This window comes from Corapipo altera, unplaced genomic scaffold, assembly GCF_003945725.1.
Source record: "Corapipo altera isolate COAL_440 unplaced genomic scaffold, ASM394572v1 0, whole genome shotgun sequence".
Lineage (NCBI taxonomy): Eukaryota > Metazoa > Chordata > Aves > Passeriformes > Pipridae > Corapipo > Corapipo altera.
The window spans coordinates 40126611-40151331 of NW_020884872.1; the positions used below are offsets into that span (position 1 = coordinate 40126611).

General features: G+C 39.0%; 1 protein-coding gene across 7 annotated transcripts in view; it reads right to left on the reverse strand.

Annotated features, from left to right (window-relative positions):
- FARP1 (FERM, ARH/RhoGEF and pleckstrin domain protein 1) overlaps positions 1 to 24721 on the reverse strand; it is a 202641-nt gene that overhangs the window by 68085 nt on the left and 109835 nt on the right. The window lies entirely within an intron of this gene.

The following is a 24721-nucleotide window of genomic DNA, read 5'->3' on the forward strand; positions in this document are numbered from 1 at the left end:
AGCCTTCCTCTATAAAGACCAGATGTTCTAGCCCAATATTAGCTTCCAGAGCTGCTGCTCTGCTGATTGTAAGGATTCTTTTCATCAGCCCATCTGTTAAATCCACACCTGCAGAAAATACTGTAAATTACAACTCACTAGCAAGTCTTCTGCAAAAGACAGACTCTGTATAAAAAGGCCAATCATTGAAATAAAATATTTTTGTTCCTTGGACAAATGCACCTATTTTAACTCAAGAGGGCCTGAAACACTGACCTACACTCACTTCAGAACAAATAATAACCCATTAAATTGCACAAACCTCACTTTTATAAGAGGCCAATCACACCCTGGACAAGCACCCTTGCACTCAAACCTACAGACTGGCCCCTTCCCTTTCAGCCCAGTAAATAATTACTAGAGCAAAATTAAACAGCAGTAACTAAGCTAAGAAAAGAAAACCATTAGAGATCAGCAGACTAGCTGACCTGTCTCAAACCTGACTCTGAGCTGAAGTGTGGGCATCTCCAGGCAGTGGCCACACCAACAGCCCACTTGCAAGTGGGAAGCTGCTCCCACCCCATCCCAGATGTACCACTATGCAGTTTGGTCTCTGTTTTACTGGGATATCAAAAAATAAATGGACTTTATTTTTCCCACCTAGGATACTACCTGCTTTTCAACCACAACCTGAAGTACAAAGCATCATTCCAAAGGTAGTTTATCTAACATTTTCTAATATGAATTATGAAAAGTAAATATCCAGTAGTGAGGCTTACACCAGAAAAACTAAAGCAATGACATTTGTCTACAGAAAGGATATATGTGCCACCACAGCAGCACTGTCACGCTGGTGATACAGGACACAATGACCGAACCCTTCAATGCTGGCTGGTTTCAAAAGTCTGAAGAAAAGAGCCAAGCTCACTTCTCCAAGAACTCGCTGAGCAGGTTTTTGCCCAACGTACTCCCAGTGCCTCTAACAGACCTATGCCATCAGGAAGCAATGTTCACTCTGATTATTTTATTAACTGTTTGTTAATGTTTGCTGTAGCAAACGTTATCTTCATGAATACTGCCAGAAAACACATCAAGAGCAATTGCAGATAAAAGTACGTTTTTTTTAAGCATTCACCATAACCTTGCAGTAACCAAAGTAATTCATAACAAAATGCCAAGAAGATAAAAATGGCAAAGGCACTTTTGATCTGATACAATATATCCAAAATAATATCAAGTGTAAGTATATTTGAATACACTCACTTCACATTTTTCAGCTTCATTAAACCAGAAGCAGCCTCAATGTCCACCACCCAGCCCACCCAGCCCATTGCACCTTTTATGTCAGGTCTAACAGAAAGCTTCCCATATTTTCCACTCCATCTGCCACTGTACATAAGCAAAAATAAACATACATTGTCTCTTAATGAAAGAGCTTCCTGATAAGTGCATTTCTTTGGAGGCAACAGAATAATATTAGAGACACTAGACTGAGTGTAATAACAGTGTTATTTTACTGCTCTGAAAACACACCCAGAAGTGATTTAGAAGCAACTACTCCTGCTTGTAGACTAGTCTCAGGCCTTCAGAGTTTGGTTGGGGCTGCTAGAAAGAGGAAGGACATGTTTATCAGTCACCTTCAAGCAAGCAGCTTTCTTACTTATGCACAACCAGAAAAATGAAAATATGCCTCTGCATATGTATGTATGTCTCGCTAAAGTATCTGATGGGCTCCTCTCATTCATCATTCCTCCCAGGGAAAATAAAGTGTCTCTGGGTGCATGGGGATTTTTGACCAATGGAAAAATGCAGAGAGACCACCTGCGTTACCACACTGCCTAAGGTTAGCTGAGGAAAGCACGTCTGTCTGATCTCAGACCTTGAGTTAAAGCATCTGATTAAAACCTCCTGAGTGTTTTCTTAAAGTTTTTTTTTTTTCTTAGACGCATTTGGACGATGGAACAACAGTCTTGTAGTGTTTATGTCACTTGGCATTTTCTCTAGAGTATGGTTCAATAACATGAAATGCTTCTTACTCTAATATTTGTAAATATTACTATTCTAAACTCATCTTAGCTTTGATCAGTCTACCTCAAAATAAAATCTGACAGTTCTTTCAAAGGAAATGCTGTGCATATAACATCTGCTGAGATTTAGAGGCTGATGAAACTCCAGTCTTGCAGGACCAGATAGAGAAGTGCAACATCCACAAAAGCAGGAACTCACAAGGTTTCAAAGAGATGGTGTAGTTCCATGACATCTCTACTAAAAAATTTAAACACAATAAATTAAAAGTTCAGTCCACTGGGTATAGAAGCAAACCAGGAGTCATTCAGAGCACCACAAAGACAAGCTGACAGAGGAAGCATTCAGGAATGAGTGTGCCATACCGATGACATCATCTATAGTACACAGTTGTGTCTGACTTGAATGTGGTTACAAGCCCCATGAGAAAATACAAATTTCCAGGATTTGGAAGGCATTTTCCAACCATCAAGTGTGGCCCTGTTGCCATGCTTCAGACAGCAAGTACCAGGCAGGCTTCATTGGCTTCTGTCCCAGAGCCCTGTGGCTTCATGGTTGCACAAGCCAGAGTTTGGCTGCTTTCCCTGCTCCATGCCAGCACCAGGCTGATCCATGGGGGCCCATGAGTCCCCCGAAACAGCCTCGCATGCATATCAGGTTGCAGGGTGGGGAAAGGCTTTACTACAGCCTGTGCTACAGAAGGGCCTTTCGCTGCTACAGCGAGAAAGCCCAAGACAGCCATCACAAAAGTTTCACAGATTTGAATGAGGGAAGGTCACCAATGTTGGCAAATATGGAGAACATGGGAAAGGACAGCCAGGAGACCTACCTCCTGCTCTTCTTGTGCATCATCGAATGAGAGCTCACAACAGGGAGGGAAAGAACTCACACAAAGGGGAAGATCAAAGAAGTATGAAGTATGCAAGTGGGACATTGACATGGAAGCATGGAAATAATGAAGGTTGGTGGCAAGACTATTCCTCCAGACCACTTGTCACCACAGATACCACACTGTAAGGTAGTGAGGGAAAGGAAACAGGAGGGCACGGTATGCTGGTGGAACACACCTGGGGGAAGGTCACATGCAACATGCAGGAGCTGGGAAGCAGCTGCAGTGGGTGGAGGTCCACTGCTCCTGTTTCTGTTGACAGCCAGACTCCTGTGTAATCAATGGAAAAATATTGCAGCTCCAAAGGACAATTCTTCCTACCCCAAACCAGCCATCTGAGCACACTGGCAGATGTGTGAGCAATACTCCTGACAAAAAAGAGCCAGACATCTGTGTTACAGGGTTCATGTTAGAAGAAGTGAGCCACAGTCATACTGATATACCAGGGAACTACTATTATTCTTTTGACATCAGCATAATAAACCTTACACCAAAATAATATTATGAATTTATTGCAGAGAAAAGAAGCTCACTGATTTCTGGCTACACATCCTTATTGCTTAATGCGTATTGAACTGGCCTTTCATTTAGCTCTGTGAAATCACATCTTAAAAGTCACTTTACATTTTCAGGGAACATCCAGTTCTAAATTATGAATAATGTGCATTACCACTTTTAGCTGCAAGCTATGAAGGTACCCAGTCAAACTAGTGTGCTTTACATGTTATGCATTCAACATCTCAGTCCTACACTCAATTCACCTCCCTCTACTCCCACCAAAATCCCAAACTGTATGTTGCTTATGATCTTTCAATGGTGTATATTTTAATAGGTTCAACAATTCTTTCATGTTCTAGCGATTGCCAATCATTTAAAAAAATCTCCCTCTACATACTTGTGTAGACCATTCTTTGGCACGAGTACAATACAGATTTTTTTTGTAAAAAAAAAAAAAGAAAGTACATAGCAATATCTGGAAGGTATCCAGATCTTTGAAAGAAGTGTGTTTGGACACATTACACCCCCCGCCCCCAGTTTATTTAGCAATTATGTCACTAATATTCTATCAAAAAAAAAAAAGTTTGTCATCAAATAGTTATTTTACTGTTCTTCTCTCTGTACAGCCAACAAATCTCAGTTCCCAGCTTGAACAAGATCTTTGGTTGAAAGATATTTGTTTGTTTGTTTTTAACATTACTGAGCAGTAATATCAGGTTAAAAAAAACCAAAATAAAATAAACACTTTCTTCTGAACATCTGAAAAATGTTAAGTCCCATTTTTAGGAAATAAAGAAATTATTTTCACGTGGAAACACAGACTACTTTATTTTCCTTCTTCAAAACTGTAAACAGGTCAGAAAAAAAGTTTGGGGTTTTTTGTTCGGATTTTTTTTTAATTACACTTGCTTGTGTATTAGTAACAACTGATAAGTAGAGAAAATAATTCCTTCATGTTCATCTAAAAGAAAAACGTACATTCCTACCTGCCACCATATAAAGGCAGGCATTTCTTCCATTAATGTCCTGTTCCTATAACATTTTGGGTGCTCAAATGCTCTAAAATGAAATGCGATAGTTTGGTCATCCTAAATATTTTACAAATACTTCAATATTATATTGTACAATGTTTAAAATTTTATTTGCTCTTTCATGGTTAATCACCAAAAAAATCCCTTGTACTGATCAGCCTTGTATCTGATCACCCTGACTGCCAAATCATTTTTATACTCCAATTTAACAACTACATAGAAATGATCATGAAAACTCCATCCAGTATTTTCATTACTATTTCTGAAGTCATACACAGTTGTAATCAATACTAAAAATAACAATGTTCTTAACAGCATAACTTTTCTCAGTTATTCAAAGCTGTTAAAAATTATATATGTATCTACAGTTTTGAAAGGAAAGAAAACCTGTCAACAAGTGTTCATGATAAGCAAATAGTATAAAAATAACCTCAAAGATAAGACTGAGCAACTGAGTTCTTAAACAAATAACCCTGTCAGAAATTTATACTACAAAGAAGGCTTGAAAACTACTCACAAGAGAACAATGCTGTCAGCATCTGAAGACAAATTTTGTATTTTAAACAGTTCTCCTTTCTGGTATAAAATGAAATGCATAATCCATATTTAGCAAAAGTCTATTTCCTGAAAGGTGGGATTAAAGGTAAGAAGCACTGGTCTGAGTATTGTTGCTCTGGACCTAATAGTGCCAAGACACATTCTCTGCCCTTCTCCTCTCCTCCCTTTCAAAGTGCAGGTGTTAATCCCATAAGAAGGATTAGATAACTATAAAAATAGCATTAGACCTTAATGATAGCTCCTATACCTGGTCTTACTAGTTTTTACCTTGCTGTTCATCTCAGATTGGGTAGTTGAAAAATGTTGGAAGAAGTGTGATTCATCACTCCTACATACCAGGCCAAAGAACAGCGGAGAAGTGACACCTTTAAACACAGCAGTCACATACTCCCACCACTAATTTTAAATAGGCAGATCCCCACTCTGCACCTGCAGACACCAGGTAGCACCCCATTTGAGGAGAAGAGGCAGATTTTTATGATAACCTATGATAACCTCATTCCTTTTAAGATATTTTCCATTTTAATGTAGTTGAAGGCTCCACTCCTGGCACACATCCCACATGCTTTTGCACAGACTGTGCACATACCATCAAAGGGCGGATTGAGGCCAAATGCAGTAACAGAATAAGTCTCTTATACTGCCTTAAAAACAGGCGATTGATCATCTGCTGTGTGCGAACAATAAGACTATTTAGTGTTCTTTTCTTTCAAGATTTTAGTGGGTTGCTTTACTACTTTACACTCACCACATAAGCTGTATTCCCTTAATGCCAGTGCTTGCTTTCCACAGTCTCTGATGTACACTTTTACCCTTCCATCAATTTTGTTGTTGGTGGAACCTTTTCCTAAAGAGTGTAATTGTAATTGTAAGATACGATGCTTTTTACTTCAGGTGTGTTTTACTCCAAACACCTACCCTTAAAAAAAAAATGCAGCAGCAAAGTTACACTTCCCCCCACACACACCTATCAGCTATGACAAACAAGATGACTCCAATAATGACTATTTTAGGAATTCGATTGCTAACCAAAAATCAACACACCAAAAATTATTGAGGCAAAAATATAAAGAGAAGGATTTTAATAACCACCTCATTCATTTGCGTTTCTAGCATGGTCTCCAAAAGAGATTTGCAATTTTCCACATTTGAATATATACAGATTTGTTATTATAACCATGCTCTTGAATTTCTGATCATGACAAAGTGGCTTATGTCAAAATATTTTCTAAAATAGGCCGCAGCAGAAGGATTGCTCTTACTAAACTTTAAAGTCTCTTCCAATGCCCAAAAATCAACTTTAGCAGAAATACCTAAACAGCAAAATTCAGGTGAACATTAAATACTAAATAATCCTCTTTAATAGTTAAATAATGTTGAAGGAAAAAGAAAAATATTACTAGGAAAGCTAATGTAAAGTTTTATGATGAGGCTGTTTTTAGTATTGCTTGGTTAAGCTTTTTCTTACAGCAGGGTCAGACTAACACAAAATTCAGCTACAGTAAATCCTCAGGTAGCTGTACATCTCCCTAATTACAGTACTGTAAAGCTACTGGAATTGGAAGCTCTGCTTGGTCTCTTTTCACCTGGCTCATAAAATCCCAGTTTTATACCTTAATGGGCAAATACCACCCACACTGCATTATATGTGCCATTTTAATGAGCATGTGAGGAAACAAAAATGGAGAAGAGGTGGGCTGGGCACCTTCAGAACTGAGTCTTTCACACCACAGACCAACTTGTCATCTTAAGGCATAACAATCAAATCTTTTGATTTCTTTGCAGTTCTTACAAATGCAAATGATATTAATACTGATTTTATTTCCCACCTTTCAATTACCCTAATTTCTAGTTGACAAGGAGTTTGTTACTATATAACCAGCAGCAAACACCACAAAACTAGTGGAGGCCTTTGTAAAGAGGAAGAAAGGGGAAGAAAGAGGTAGATGCTTGGAGAATTTTCTCCTCAGGCAGCTATAGGCACAAAATCCCACAGAATTTATGTCACACATCCATCCTGCTCTTACTAACGCCAAAGGAAAACTGAAACTTCTCACCAGCTAAACACCACAAACCATGTAGACCAAAAACATTCAGCCTTTGGTCACTTTAGTCTAAGTACACATCTGTTTATTACAAAATGTTATTCATGGTGAAAAGCATTAAAAAAGTACTTCATGATTAGTTTCCTGGTTCACTGGCTCCTGTAGCTGTAATTTACAGTATTTTAACCAGCTGACTTTCGGTTAAAAAGTACAACTGACCTTGTATTAACTTTTCTGTACTAATTTAAAACTCCCTACCTTTCCCACATACGCACATAAAATTCACTTTATCAACTTAAAAGGCAGTGCTCTGATCTCCTCTCCTTAGGAACTCAGCTGGAAAACTTCATTATATGCCCAGCATTCCTCTAAGAAATCCTTCAAATGGGGACAACACATGTCTTCACATGAAATGTGAATGCTGATCTTGCTAATGCCAAAAAGCCCTAAGCCCCAAAAATATCAAACTGCAAAAACAGGTCTCTGCACAATTAGTCCTCCTGAAAAAAAAAAACAAACAAACCTTGTTTCTTGTAGTACAATCATTACTGCTAACTTCCTTCAGATAGGTATAAAACATTTGTGGGAAATCAGTAGTGGCAGAGCGAGTCTTTTAAGTGACTGTTTAAGTCTGCAAAATTTCACACACCAACCATTCAGTTCTTGGAGACTTCCAGTGGGAGACTCTTGGCAGCACCACTGTTACTAAACCAAAATTATTTTCCTTGAACATCCTTAAAATGCACAATGGACAAGAAAAATGAGGCATTAAAAGAACAATGAGAAAACTTACTAAAAATATGTCATCTAACTCCCTAAAGTATCTCCTGTAAATGCTGAGTCATCTCTGCCTAATTCTGCTAGCAAAACTAAAAAGTGGCTTGAGGCAGTTCTTTATTCCCTTAGCAAGGCAAACATCTACTGCTGGAAGTGACTATTTTCATTTCTGAAGAGTATCATCCACACAATGTATTCCAGCTTCATAGCCTTGACACTGAATGGTGATGACTTGCAAAAACCAGAGCCAGCCTGACACGAATTTTAGATCTTGGAGTGAGTTGCAGGGCAGATGCAATTAACAGAGCTTTCCTCACCATCTGAAACAAGGTACTTCACAATTCAGCATGTAAGAAAAATGGAAGGCAATAATACTTTTGTGTTTATTTTACATGGCTTTTGTAAAACCAGGTGCACACTAAAAATGCTTCTCTGAAAAGCTTTGGCTTGTTCAAAGGGGCAAGAAAGGCAGGAGTCACATCAAAGCCATTCCAGCTATGACAGCAAAACCCTTAGTGGAGAGCTAGGGATGGCAGCAGGCGCCTCTGACGAAGATTATCTCTGAATTATCTACGTTTAATTGACAGCCAAGGGGTGTAACTGGGCAGATGTCTCCATCTGGCATGAGCTGCACCTCCACCACATGGCTCTGCCCACAAGGATGTGCCTTATGGCTAGAGTCAGAGCGTCCTGCAGTGCAAGGATGCCTGCAGCACAAGCTCAGCATGTGCACTGTGGGCACTGGCTTTGGAAAACACACCACAAGATTTGTTTTCAGAAACTAGATGGGAGTTTGATGTGAAGCTGATAGAACCTCATTTTTCAGAATGTTTTCTTTATGGAAAGGTGTTTTACTAAAGCTCAACTATGGAACCAAGCATATACCTGTCAAATAAATGTTGATATTACTTTCTCTCCCTGAGAGGAAAAAAACTGAATGAGTTTAACCCCCGGCCTTGGCGCTATTTAGTGGCACACTGCACTCCTTGTTTCTTTGGAAGAGCTGCAACTGAGGCTCAGAACACTCATTAAAAATACCTCAGATTGAATTTCATAGCCCACAACTTTTGAAAAGGAATATAATGGCACCATTCAGTGCTTTCAGTGTAATTCAGCAGCATAGCAGCCAGCACATAATTGGGGATAGAAACCCCAATCTCTGCGACACCTCTCACCCCTTGCCTCCCACTTTACCACACCTCTCTCTGTTTCAAGGTAAAAATCATTTAACCACCTTCTCAGGTTTTCTTTTTTTAACATTAAGTAGTGCTTGAAAAGAAAATAAAATCATTCTGTTATTCAGATTACTTTCTTCTCTGTTTTGTTTTCTTTGCCTGCTCATTTTTCATCATTTTCTCTACCGTAAGCTAACACTTTACTAGAATGAAGGACTAGGCAATTCTTAAGTCATCAAATGTGAAAACAGAACCCTTATATACAGTCTGGAAACATGAGAATATGGAGTGTTATGAGTATATGGGAGTTATTAACTATAAAACCAGACTGAGACAGATTGAGATATGCAAAGTGGCTATTCACTATTTTTATCTGGATACATTTTAGTTCAGCTATGATTCTACTAAAATCCCTTGAAGAAAATAGTTCTTCTAAATGCAAGAAGTCCAAGACCTGGAAAAACTCCACAACAAACCCCAACAAAAAATGAGAAGTGTTCAGGCAAAATATTAAATCCTAAATCTAAAGTAAAAGCAAATGCAACAGGAAAAACTTCTGCATCACTCTCGACATTGCTATCAATCTCAGCAAGAGCTCACGCCATCCAGGATTGTACATACTTTACTTATTACTTTATCAGGGGAAGGAAAGCACAGTTTAACAATAGGAAACAGAACTTTTCACGAAGGACATCCCTAGATGAAGCCTTCAGGCTGTTACACCCTAACTCTTGTTTTCAGCCAGGCCACTGCTCTGTTTGAATCTAATGTTCTGACAGCCAAAACACAAGGCAGGGTAAGGAAGGCAACCTTGCACGCAGTGTAAATTAAGAGTTTCTGTAGGATCCACCTTCTATCAACCTGTCTTGCAAAACTGATGTGGACTGTCTAAAGAAAAGCTTGGCTGCAGCATCTTACAATTTCTCTAGACTGGACACGGAGTAATTCTGTATTTATGTGTGAAACCAAAACAGAGATGGTCCTGAGTTCATTCCTAACAAGCAAAATTCATACCAACAAAATGTGTCCATGGAAGCAAAACTTCCAAGTGCAAAACATAAGTTTTAAAAACAATCTCTTCTTTAATTACTTTAATTACTTGAGAGGCAGAAGATTTCAGTAGTTTCTTTACCACTCAAGATTCCGATACACAAGAGTTTCTTGTCTGGTTATGCAAGATCTGTCACCAACTTGACAAATGGATGTACAGGAAATGTATTCAACATTTCTCTAAGCAGCCTCAAAAGACCTTAAAATTGAATATACTGGGAGTCTGATCTGCTTTTAAACACAGGAGAAACAATGAAACTGTCTGTACTCTCAGGGAATTTGCAAAGGGAAGGTACAAGCTCTGTGTTTTGTGCATCACTGAAAAGTGCTACCTTTCGTGAGACACAAACTAGAGTGGAAAGAAGAGTTAGGGGAATTTGTGTAATAAGTGTTACAATAATGGCTGCTTCTCGCAGCAGATTTCAGAGGCACCTTGTAATGATGTAGGCAAGTCACATTATCAAGGAAAGTTAAAAAATAACTACCTCTCTTTTTAATACAATCCTACAGTTTTCAGAAAGATCCTTAGGAGCTTTTCTGCTCCTGTCTCCTCACACAGTAGACACTTTAAAAAATCCATCCATGAGTCATCTCAGGTCTCTGAAAGACGAAACAGTCTCTGGACTGTAGCAATGTAATGAATGGTTACGTTAGCAAACAACACATAACTATAGCCATCACAGAGGAGCACAAATGGAGTGGTGCTGTTGTACATTGCAGAAACAGTGGCTTTGCCTCCAGTCACGTCAAAATCCAAAGCTGCTGGGACCGACCTGTATGTTGAACCTAGCATCAAACTGGCAAAGCAGCACAGACAGAACACAGATCTGCTTATACATTTGTGGCAAAGCAGGGAAAGAAGGGATTTGTACTTACATCTGTGGGGCAAGAGAAGGTGAAGAGGGAAGAAAGGCCAGCGGGATTTCTTAGCTGGACATGACATTGTCTGTTAACAGCATGTGGTCTGAGTTGGGCAAAAAGCCTTTCTTTAATCTCCAGAGTGCTTCCTCATGACTGTAAGCAAGGTTTTACTCTTATCTATGTTGAACATGGGATATTCAACTTTCATTCAATTTCCCACCGCTTCTGCATGTGTGTGTTCATACATACGTGTGTGTACCTTACAGAATTGCCTGTGCCTGCAGTTAATGTGAAATACTTCAGAGACAGTAACTTACACCCTTCTGCTTCATTTCTCACTTAATCATACAAAATGTTCAAGCTAAGGAGATTCCTAAGAGATCTGCTTTCTGTCACTCAGATAGAGCTCTCAAATATCAAAGGAAAGCATCACCATGGTACTATCACGAGTACATTAACATAGTCTCTGAAACACAACTTTTATGGCTCCTATTCTGTTTTAACGTGCAATAATGTTTTCTTTCATGCTCTGTTTAAAAACATGTGTTGTACAGACTTAGTGTGATCTGGGCTTTGGACAGAATAGCTAAAATACATCTTTAGGCACTGCAGGTTTACAAAGGCAAATGAGCTACTCAACTGTTTTTTTCTTAAAGCCAGAATACAGCAGTGTCGTATTAGATACCACTTTGATATAAATGAGCTTTATCAGCAACAACAGGCTTTGTGGGAAACAAGTGTTCTCTGTTCAAGGTACGTCAAAGAGAAGTCTTTGGGGATGTGCTATCAAAAGTCAAACATCAGGCTGACACAATGCGACTTTTTTGACCACATTTTCAGTCTTGGGTTGAATTCCTCCAGAAAGAGAGTTTTAATCCATTTAACCTTGAGGATAATGTGTATAACTGCAAAAGGAATTGATTTTATCTGATTTGTGTTTTTTTTCTCTAATGCTGAAAATCAAGTTCTTATGTACTTAAAAATAGCATGCATCTAGTTTTAAGTTTACATTTGCATATATGCTTTGTTTAATGTTAATATCCAGGTAATTTACAGATTCCTGGGCTATGCGAGAGCAATACATTTTATTTATGATATGAAAACATAAATGAATAATAGAATAATAGAATATCCTGAGTTGGAAGGACCCTCAAGGATCACTCAAGTCCAACTCCTGGTCCTGCACAGAACCATCCCCAAGAGTCACACCATGTGCCTGAGAGTGTTGTCCAAACACTTCTTGAACTCAGACAGTCTTGGTGCTGTGAGCACTTCCCTGGGAAACCTGTTCCAGTGCCCAACCGCCCTCTCAGTGAAGAACCTCTTCCTAATATCCAACCTAAACCTTCCCTAACACAACTTCATGCTGCCCCATCAGGTCCTGCTACTGGTCACCAGAGAGATCAGTGTCTGCCCCTCTGCTTCCCCTCACGAGGAAGGAATTGATCACTATGAGGTCTCCCCTCAGTGTCCTCTTCTCTAGGCTAAACAAGCCATGTGACTTCAGCTGCTCCTGTTACAGCTTCTCCTCTACTGGAGGAGACACTCCAGTGTCCTCTGGACACTCTCTAATAGTCTTATATCTTTCTTATATCGCAGCCCAAAACTGCACATAAGACTTGATGTGTGGTCGCACCAGTGCAGAGTAGAGTGGGACTATCACGTCCCTCAACTGTGCTACAAGTGATTATTACTGAGATGCCTAGTATGAAACTTACAAATTATACTTCATTTTTGCCTATTTATATAATGTTTAGGTTCATGTTGTCACTAGTCCTCAAGTGAAATTTGAACATATACACATACTTTAGCAATCTCCACCAAAACACTGTCTTGCTATCAGCTTCAGAAATTATCTTTGTTCATCATAATTTACTTAAGTAAGTCAGACTACCCTCTCAAACAGAATAAATCTCCTTAGGGAAAGAACTTCTGGAAAGAGAAGACCACAATGGCATTGAACCATTATTACTGCTTACATACGTCTTGTACTGGCCTTTTACTGATTTTTAATCACAATGTCTCCTAATGCTTGACAAAGAACACCACGTGACTAAACCAGGGAGAGCCATAACACTGATAGGGCACTAATGAGCCAATATTATCAGCTTTTCCTTTTTTAGACTGTAAATATTTCTTAAATTGTTGCTACCAAACAGCTTGAGGCATCGTGTCTACTCTCAAACACTGAACAAGCTCTTGGCCAGGAGAATGGTAAAGGTTTCACAGGATGAGAAAGATACATGGAGCTTCATGTCACTGGTGTCCTTCTGGCTTTTTAATTCTTACTGGATCATCAACACTCCTCAGCAGGTTCATGCAAACTAAACAAAGGCAGCACCTTCTGAGTAGAGTCCCAGTGGGAGACTCCTGCAGAGCACACAATGGAGGGAGCTGAGGAGGTTGGCCATCATGCCCCAGGTAAGATCTGTTGACCAAACAAGGTGCTGCAGTTCTGCTTTTAGCCATCCAGAGAACACAAAGAAAGAAAAAAGTCTTCACGTTTGAAGTAAAATACCAGGTCTAGAACCATGCTGAGAAGTGCAAAGACTAGCAAATACAGTGGTCTGTTTTAACTGGAATTTACACCTCATCACCTCTGCTGGTACGAAAAATCTTACAAAGTAATTAGTATGTGCTACAAGTAGTTACAGCACAATTTGCTCCAAGAACAAAGTGCAATTTACTCAAGTGGCAGTATGATATAGAAGTTAGACCAATAGCAGGTTTAGTGTGTGCCTCTCATTGTGGGACCATCACACTCGGACAGAGTCTTTGCTTTGGAAAGGACTAGTACTTACTGTTAAGAAAGTACAAATGCCAGCAGACAGTATCTCCTGTTGCTCCCACATACTGGCATGTGCCTACAGCCATAAGCTGCCCCTGCTTTCTCTCTGTAGCCTATAGGGAAAGGGAAAAGGGCTGAAAACAAGGATGTGAACCAAAACAAGAATTCAATCCCCTCCCAGGTAATTCCTTCCATCCAGTGTATCACAACTGTAAGCACACTGTGAGCAATCAAGGCTGGGAAAAGGTGAGTTATGCTCATCACTGTCAGAAACCATTAATTCTGAGGGCACACACTTCCTTCTTGCATATAAAGTAACATGATTTCCCAACACTGAAACAGGATGTTCTTCACCTCCAGTTACATGATAACCAGGAGATAGAATTTCATGTTCTTTACTAGGATAGATATTTTCCTCCATGACTCTCAGAGCCTTGCTTGGGTTGAGATTCATCCATTTTTAACAGCAATTAAGCATCCAATTGCCCTGGATTCCATTATGGCAAGTGAAAAGAAAGGGTACTTTTAGAGAAACACTCAGGCCAGGCAAAACTGAACAGATGAAATTGGTCTTCATGTCATTGCTACTTTGCTTCTCCCTCTGGATTACACGATCTTTAACACGATGGTATGCTTATTTCTTGTTATCATTAATATTCATGAAGTATTTTATCTATTGTGCTGTTAGGAAACAAATAAGTGCTTACACAAAAGATATCAACACATATTAGCTGACATAATCAGCATATTTTAAACAGTCTCCTGAAACGGAATTCAAATTACCAAACTACTAAAAAAATAAAATTTCCCAATAAAAAAAAATGTAATTCATATCCATTAACAGCTCTTACCACCAGCTATTTCAGGATATCCTGACATTAAATCAAATATTTAAGGAATGGTTTACATTTATTTTTGAGTGATGTTGAATATATCTGCACATGTGCCCTTGCTGGAGATTTATAATTAGGGTTAGCATTATAGTGAGTAATTTTAAAAGCTTGAGAAACCACAAGATCTGTTGAGGTCATTTCTCAGACATCACATATGAATTCAATACTGAACATAAAAATTTCACAGATCACATATTTGCTGATGTACAAAAAGCCATTCATCCTCAAAGCAGTGGAGCCTTGAACTTCCCCCATCAACTGCACTTCAGCAAAAGCATGACCAGTGTTTGTCCACTCCCAATAATTATGATCAGGAGATGACTCTATTAAAATCCATTTCACTCTTCATAAATGCTGGCAGCGGTGTCCCCAAATGTCCCTAAATATGCTTTTAACTGAGGCAACAAATGCATTAAAAGCAATGGATTTCGCTGAGCTGGAGCGTGAGCAGTGGGCTCATGTAGAGTATTCTCACAGCTGCATCAGTGGCCACAGTAAAATTCAACTCACCCAACTTTGGCTGTCTAGAAGTTATGTGTTTAGTCTAAACTCATTGTCTGGCTTGTTCTTCTACAGTTGGACAAGAGAGGAGTATCATGAGAGTAAATTCATCCCATCTGGAGACAGATGCATCACACATTAGGGGTGAATTGTCCACTGGGACAACTCTCATTCCAGCAACAACTGGGAGAGCCTTTCCTACTCCCAGTGAATCTGATGTTCAAACAACTAAAAAGAGGTGAGATAATCTTCCTCTACAGCTAGAGATTGTATGGTGTGGCTCACTTTTTGTTTGCAACTTTTCCACATGCCTGAGACACGATACACGCGGCATTTTCTTTTGGGGGCAGAGGAGCAAATAGAAGAAAGAAACATTCTTATAAAGCCATGAACTTGTTTTAAGCAAGATAATGGTCTTGAAAGGCCTGAAGAAGACAACAGCAGACAAAGCAGAAATAAAGAGTAGCATTGAGAACACATAACAAGAAGGACAGGTCCCCAAAGCTGAGTTACAGCACAGGCTATGAGTAGTAGAAAACTCCTCCTTTCTTTAAATGCATTGCCCAACACTAACTTCTGTTTCTAGTTCTCATTGTAACTCCCATGTTTTCTCACAACAAAAGTAACCAATTCCATTCAATATAATGTTGAGGCCTATACTGAAAAAGAGTTCCAGTAGGTTAAAAGAGTTCCAGTAGATTGTTACCTAAACATAAACACTGAGCATTGATAAATAGAAACTCAAGACTCAACACAATATTCAGTAGCACTGTTGTGATCAAACACCACTACCCACAGCATTCTCCTGGAGAAACTGGCTGCTCATGGCTTGGACGGGTGAACTCTTTGCTGGGTAAAATCTGCCTGGATGGCCAAGCCCAGAGAGTGGTGGTGAATGGAGTTACGTGCAGTTGGAGGCCAGTTACACGTGGTGCTCCTCAGAGCTCAGTATTTGGGTCAGTTCTGTTTGATATCTTTCCTGATGACCTGGACAAGGGGATCGAGCACACCCTCAGTCAGTTTGCAGATGACACAAAGCTGGGTGGGAATGTTGATCTGCTGGAAGGTAGGAAGGCTCTGTAGAGGGATCTGGACAGGCTGGATTGATGGGCCAAGGCCAATGGCATAAGGTTCAACAAGGCCAAGTGACGAGTCCTGCACTTCAGTCACAACAGTCCAAGCTGCTGGATACGAGGAAAAATTTATTCACTTGAAAGGATTGTCAAGCACTGGAACTGGCTGCTCAGGGAAGTGGTTGAGTAACCATCCCCGGAAGTATTTAAAAGACATGTAGATGATTAGGGACATGGGTTAGTGGTGGACTTGGTAATGCTCGGTTAATGGTTGACTTTTCCAGCCTAAATGATTCTATCATTCTATGAAAAGACGGACTTCCATCTTCTTTGAGACTTCAATTGATGGCTTTAAGGAGATTCAGAGTCCAACAGCAGCCTACTGAATAAGGATCAAATTTTAGCTTAGTAGAACCACCCTATAAGGTGCTGAGAACCTGTGCTGAGTGACTACCTGGCTCTGGAGACACACGGATATGCTTCTCAGGAACTGAGCAGATTACAAGACCAACCAGCTGGAATTTCTCACAGTATTTCTCACAGTTGAAAATTCTGCTAGAAGAAAATTACTCAGCAAAGGTCTTCAAAAGCAACAAAGAAACTTAAATAGGAAAAACATAAATAAAGCAGTCATGTGTAGGCTGCTGCTCAAGGTCTTAAAATAGATGCCATATAATGGGAACAAAATGTCTGTCTAGTAGCCATAGTTTTCTAGTTGTAAAAAACTGGCTTTATGAATTGAAAGTAACAGTTCAGTAACCAATATACTCAGTTTCTTGTTCTAGTACCATCACACTGAGAGATCAGTAAGTGATTTGGAAAAATACAACTTCTAAAAACCATTATATAGCTATATATTTGTACAGTTATATTGAAAATACTTGTATGCATGGTTTTTTTCCTTCACCACTTAGTGTAATAGACTGAAAATATCCCATGGCACATACCATGCAGGCAGTTATACAAGGAGCAATTTATAGCCCTGTTTTAATAACTGCATTTACCAAAGGCAAAAATCTGCTTACTGTTACTGTTATTTCTAGTAGTAGTATACTGTACAGCCAGTCTCATGAAAAAAAAAAAAAAAGAAAAAGAAAGCTAACCGAAATCCAGCATAAAACATAAAGTAATCTTTTACATTGCTGCTAAGTGGTTTGTGAAATCTGGTTTTGTGATTATATTTAAGATGTTTTGTGTAATCACTATTAGGAAAGTATCCTATGCAAGGCCAGGAGTGACCTCTAAAGTATTCACAATAGGCTTGAAATACTACACGTAAATCACAGCTCCAAGCATCACAGAAGTCCATACACCATAAAAAGATAAATAAAAAGCAAACAAAACAAAGTTTTGCTTTCTTGAGAATATCTGAAGCTGCTCAAAGCTGATAAAAAACCCAGCCTTGACATAACCTACAGCAGCATGTATTTAACAAAATCTAACCTCTAAATAGTCATATAAGTAACACTCCAATATGTAATAACACAGTCGCATGCTAGGATATCAGGAACAATGTTTTGAAAATAAAAATATCAGTCACTAATTTTTCAATAGGTGTCATAAACTGAAGACTTGGATCCTGCAGTTAGAGCAATCAATGTAATACTCTGCATACAGGATATACTACTACTTGTAATGGTTTTCATGTGAAAATAATGGGGACTATTCATAGAGAATCACAAGCCACTGCTGCAACACCAAGTATTACATATTCAAACCATCAGTCACCTATATAAAGATCAATGGAAAATTTCACCCAAAATTTTGTGCTCAATACTTACTTCAGTTCTTACTATTCTGCTTTACATTTCTGAGGAGTTTCACTTTTCACACTAGAAAACCCTAGAACTACAGACTTTGGTCCCTTACAACCACACACCTTGAAGAAAAAATTCTAAATATCTTAGGAATGTCTCCCAGCTAAGAGAACCAAAATATCTGAAAGTGAGTACAGTTTTCACCAAATAGGGAGTTTCTCACTCTCAGCAGCATGCTTTTTCTCTCTTTCTCTTTTTCTCCCTTATTTTAAAAAACTTTGTAATGATTTTTCTGGTTACTACATGGTTGGCTTTTAAACACATTGTTTCTGGTTACAAAGGCAAGGGTCACTTTGTCCATAATTGGAAGGCTAATCTACAGTGGCTGCTGCCTCCTCAGTTGCCCCAGCTACTCCCCTTCCAAAACATGGGTGCCCTGAAGGCTGCACACATTTGTGCTTACCACTCAAGCTGGGCAAAGTTTGCCCCCATACATCAACCACCTTAAGGGTTTTACCTCAAAACTCTGCCCAGAAGTTACTTACTTCATTTCTGATGCATCACCATATATATTTTACTTGTGCAAGGACTAGCAACCATGATCCTTTAAGAAACAGATTATAAAAATATTGTTTATTAAAAGAGAACAAATAGCCATGGGAAAGGTATCTCGCTTTCAGGTATCTCACTTTTCACCTTCCTTGACCCAGAATTTGAGACACACAGGGGAAAGTCTGAGATAAAGATAGAAGCTTCCATAGAGCTAATCCATCAGAATCCTAATTGCAAAGGATCTGACACAATGTCCCATATGTTCACAGACATCGCTTTAAGTACCTCAAACAAGCCCTGGACACCGACAAATTTAAAACTAAATCTTTCAGGCAATTGAGGTCCATGTCTTCAGTTCAATCAGCATTTCAGTTGCCACTAAAAGCCCTGAAATGTCAGCCTACTTTCTTACTCTTAGTATTCAAGTTTGAAAAGTGTGTTCTCAAAGTAAGACTGAAATGTGAGGTAACATAATCTGCAATGATTAGCTAGAACAATCTCCAGAGAATGCCCATTCTGCCTGAATCTTTACATCATTTCCACTATAAATTTCCATACATCACCAGCTACACTAGTTACATGACACTAAGGCAGACTACAGCAGCTGGGAGCATACCTTCCCCACTTTATTCTCATACTGCCCTTAAATCACTTCACATATTAACTTCTACTTAATCTCTAGAATGAACTGTTGATCAGAAGCATATGCATACTTTTGATTACACTGCTTCCTAAGGACAGCATAATCTTTTCTTGTTCTAGACTATGCTACTTCTACTGTAACTGAGTAAACATTTGAACACTATGACAGGCCACTGTGTACTGAGGATGGTTTATAAGATTGAAGTAATTGGAGGTTATACTGATTTAGTGCAATTTTTCTCATAGTTTGCAATGATGAAGATGATGTTGACCACACCTGAACAAAAGCTAGATGTCAGGAAAGCAAGCAAAAGTAGAAATAAAACTCAACATTGTACACCCTCATCAGCTGAAGCATGATGTTAACACAAGAACAAAGGGGTATTAACCTGGCCATTAGTATTTTTGGAATAGAAATTTCAAGAAATTTTTAACTGTTTGATTAATGAGCTTCTGGAAGAGTTTTCCATAAGGAATATACAGAGTAGCAAAAGTAAGTACTAAACATACTTAAATTAAATGCACTTTGAATAAATGTAGCCAAAACAAATTTCAGATGGGATTATATAATATAATATATAATAATATAATAATATGTAATAAGATAGGATCATTCTCGGTAACCCAGAAAATCAAGTCCCATCCTATATTCCCTAAGACAACTTAAAGGAATCAAGCAATGACAACTCATGATTCTGTCCAGAACATGGAATTTTTCTCCTTTAAGCCCCCATTACTGAAGCTGATGGGAGAATCTGTTTTACATTTGAAGAGTGAATAAATAAAGTGCTAGCCTGAGGTTCAAGGCGAAACACTTTTAAAATATGAATTCTGCAAGCTCAAAGACCAGAAGGCAAATAAAAAGAAAAAAACATCTGTTACTTCTTAAAATCTCATGGTTTCTAAGCCACTGGGGGCAGAGGAAGGCTGATTCATGATTTCTAAATGCTTAGGTTGACAATTCAAAGAAGCAAAGTGTGAAGGAGTCCAAAACTTAGCACACAAAAGCACTAGGATGCCTAAAAATGGAAGAGTGTAGATGGCTAATTTAAACATCCAACTTTCAAGTGAGACTTCTTGAAATCTGCTGTTGCTGTTGCTGCTTTTGAGCAGGAAGCAGCTGCGAGTTTTGACCACAGCCCTCGCGTTGCTCATGAGCTCTCACTCAGCCTGTTGTCTTGGTCACAAAGTTTTTTGGTTTTCAGCTGCTTTGAGGTCTTCTTCCTCCTTTTTGTCCTGATTCATTGCCAGCCACAGTTCTTCCTCCTCTAGAGGCTGGTCATTTCTAAGCAAATGTCAATGGACCGATTAAGAAAAACTCTTTAAGCCAATATATGAGAAAAATCATGGACTTTATCCTGTTACTAAGACTAGTAAAACTCCTGTTAATTTTAAAAGCTTCAGTACTTCTCAAGGTTCAGGCTTGCTTCTTCACCTCTGTTTTTAAAAGACAACTCACCTCTAATGTATCTGCACTCAAATGAGACCAATGTACTGCGGTAGTATTAAAAATAATTGTTTGTTATAATTATAAAATTAATTTCTATTATTTCCAGCAGACTCCTGAGAGTAATTTGTTTAACCTTCAAGGTGGGATCAAACACAATTATTTAGTAGAGATAATGAGGATGACTGAGAATTCTCATATGTTTTTGAAGATGTGGGCAGGTACAAGTTTCAAGCAGAAATGGTGGGTCAGTGAAGGACTCCTTTCACAGTACTTTCACAGCTGCTGTGGCTCTCTAGTCTCATCCCTTCACACTTATCTGATATTTTTCCAGCTTTGAGTGCTCTGTCTCTTTATACCATCTGCTGCTTTTGACATGACACAACAGAGAAGCAGGAATCTCTTCCTGGGTTACAACATAAGGACACAGCAAGACCTTACCACCAACTTGACACCTTGAACAAAGTTGCAGCTACGAGGGGGGGAAAAAAACCCAATAAAACCAAGCTGTGTTCTCTGCTCCACTAGCAGCAGCAAGCCCTGCATTCCTTACAGAGCAAAAAGTGCTTCAACATTTGATTAGATCCTTGATGGGAAGATCAAACCTCCAAACCGCTCAAACTCTCCTGTGACAAGCAATTCAATTTGTTTTGAATTTCATGCAATGCAGCTGCCACTCTGTAGGCTTTGCACTCAAATTATATATGATGAGTTTGAAGGTACTTTGGACTCATATTACAGTGGGTAAGCAAGCATCCCATTACTTCCCAAAGAGAATATTTGTCTAAATAAAAAGAGAAGATCAGCTACTGACACCAAGCATGGGAACAAGTTCTTATGTAATCCAAAAGGAAAATTTGAGAAAGATATTTCAGGCAGCTTTGATAAACTAAGAGCATTAGAAAATTCTTTTAAAAATGGGCTACATAAAAGATAACACTTCAGTGTGTCAGTAGTAAAAGAATAAGTCCTTGGTTTACACTTGTTTTGTTTTTTACAGTTGTCAAGTAGTACCCAAACTCTTCAGCTTCTTCCACCTTTATGCTACTGTCCTAGTTACAGGTGTTGGGACTAGTTTATCACTATGTAGGTATAACCAAAACTGTGTATCCTACACCCTCTATGCCATTTCTGATGGACTGTCAATAAATGGGTCATTTTTCAGCAGCTGCCCAGACACCTCAGGATACAAGCTGGGTGTTAAAGAACCCTTCGAGGCAGGAGAGTGTTTCTTTGTCTTCATACCAATGACTCAGATATGATAACTCCCCTCTCAGGAGGTATTAGCACCTTCACAACCAGCCTGAGGGGTCATCTCTGCTATGGGCCATACTAGACTGGCATAATAGGCTGCAACAATATACACCATTGAAGATTCCAAAAATATCCCATGACTCACAGAGTTAAATCACCCACTGCAAAACTCCCTGCCCTGGGGGAGGTACTGGGCATTCCCACCTGAAGCTGAGCATATAAAATCTTAGGGTTTGGGGACTTCTGGTACCACCTGTTGGATCCAGAGGAGGATCAGAACTCCAACAGGACTGTGACTGCCACTCTCAACAGGCCTGTGTTGTGATGATGTGATCATCATTTCGATACAACTGTGACCAGCATCCAGACCAACAAGTTTTCCTTTCCTTTTACTTTGCACCCAGAGGGACCACATGGTGCTCAGCACAGGGGGGCCAATGAACACTCTTCTGTTCTTTTCCCAGGGGGCTGGGTTATACATCTGTCTTTGTGGGTTAAAACCAGTTTTTTCTGTATCACTGTATTTATTTTAATCTTTTTAATAAATTGTAACCCTGCCTTGTAATCTCTCTTGAGTTCGGTTCATCTCTCCTGTCAGTTTACTTTTAAATCAGCACACCTACCTTATGTTAATGGGCAGTATGAGTCAGGAGTTAATGAATATCAAACTCTAAACCCCTTCACAAATACATTCCAACCGGGCACAGACCTGGGCTCTGGTCTTCTTCATCTCAACATCAAGTACACTTCATATCAAAATCAAGTTTACTGAGTAAAATACATCCATGACCTCTGGAGCAGGAAGACGACCTCACAACTGCAAACTGAAGCACTTTCATAAGCAAGGTCCAAACCCAAGCCCCCTCAGCCTGCTCTCTCAGAGGCCACAAAAGCACAGAGGAGCATCTAACACTCTCTTGGCTCTCTGATGGCTGGGTTCAGGGTCCCCACTCAATGCAAGGAATGACACTTAACTAAAGCACTCTACTCTTGCTGTTCAACATTTCACCTGGCTGACTGTCCCTCTCCAGGTGTCTAATGCCCAGCAGAGCGAAGCCAAAGCTTCACAATAAATCTGTAACACACTTACCACGTAGAACCAGTAATGAACAGTGTCACATTCGTGAATAGAAAGATTTATAGATTTATTTTCACCTTCTAGGTTCCCTCTGTATTTTAGAAGGTAATTATAAAAACAGAAAATAAGTTAACTTTTAAAATTCATGTTAGTTGGTATTTGCTGCTTGTACATTAGGGAAAGGAGGTCATTAGGACACAGTCTGAGCCATTTGTTTCTCTCAAGTACAGTGGCTGCTATGGCAGAATTGCTGCTCTGGACTTGGGAAGCAGTTGCTGACCTTGAATTTGCATGAAAAAGTTAAATATTTTAGTGGTAACAAAACAACTGTTCTATGAGTAATAGTTTTATATTATCCCAAGGGCCATGAGTTTGTTTATAATTACTCAGAAATAACTTTTTCATAACATAAACTCTCTTGACCACATCTCTACAGCTGCATTAGCCTGCTGTGTCTGCAATTCAGAAAATGAGAATTCAAATCTCTTTCCATATTTTTTAAACATTGTTTCTGAATGCACAACTGGAGGAAAATTACACAAGCATAACCTTGTCAGTCCTCCTCCCAATCCGAACTGCAAACTACAATACAGATAGTAGAAGAAAAATCTGCTAAGATCTTCAACCAGTCCTTAATCTATAATTAATGTCAACACCCTCTAAAGTCTGTAATTCTTGCATCTCACATTCATATTTTAAAGGTACAGTAGTTCTGAATTATGCTGGGTATGGAGACAGTTTAAAAATTAATGAAATAGAATCACTTTTAACAGGTAACAATATAAATAGCATTGGTTTTCAAAAGGTAGGAACTAATTTTTTTTCTTTGAAATTAAGAAAAAAATCGTTATGCAACACTCGTTAAAATCTCTAACTTTTTAATTTTACTTTTATAATCACAGAATGATTTAGTTTGGAAAAGTCCTCTAAGCTCATTGAGTCTAACCATTAATCCAGCACTTCCAAGTCCACTGTTAAAACCATGTCCCTTAGTGCCACATATGTGCGTCTTTTAAATACCTCCAGTGATGGTGACTCCACCACTTCCCTGGGCAGCCTGTTCCAATGCTTATTAACCCTTTCCATGAAGAAATTTTTCTTGATATCCACTCTAAGTCTCCCCTGGTACAACTTGAGGCCATTTCTTCTTTGCCTCCTAATGTATGATCATAATAGTTTGCATACCAGTGTTTCTCACCCCACCACAGGCATTGTCGTGAATTAATTTTTCTCCATCAAACCTAATATCCAGCAACATACTGATGTGCTGTGAATTTTTAAACACATACAATGACTTTCTGGGTCATGCCCACTCACTTAAAAAGGATGTAGCCAAATTTAAAAAGCACCAGTTAAACGCAGTTCAAAAAATATTCAACTCACTATTGGCCACTGTGTTTGCAGCTAGTCCCTACAGCTCACAAAATTGTTGCTTTGGTAATTAAATCATCACTCTTCCTCCACTTCATCATCTTTCTCCTGAACTCTGTGTGCTTGGAATTATATTGTACGTGTAAAATCTCTGCAACCCAAAGGTTCTTCAATGAAATAATCTTTTTGACTGTTCGAATCTGTTTACTTCTAATGAAGGCACTCAAGTTTAATCCCAATGTTTGCAGAACTCCTTACAAGTCCTTACAAGAATATCCTTCACTAAGCACAGAACTCTTTTGCCATCAGTTAATAGAGGGCATACACTTCATGTCTTCTAAGGAGAGGGGTACCCTAATCCCAGTGAAATACTGCTTCCTCACTGGTGTAAGAAACACAAAAGGAAAGAACTGTATTCCAACAGAAGAACAGGTATCAACATGATTGTAGCATTTGTTGTTGGATTATCAGTACTGG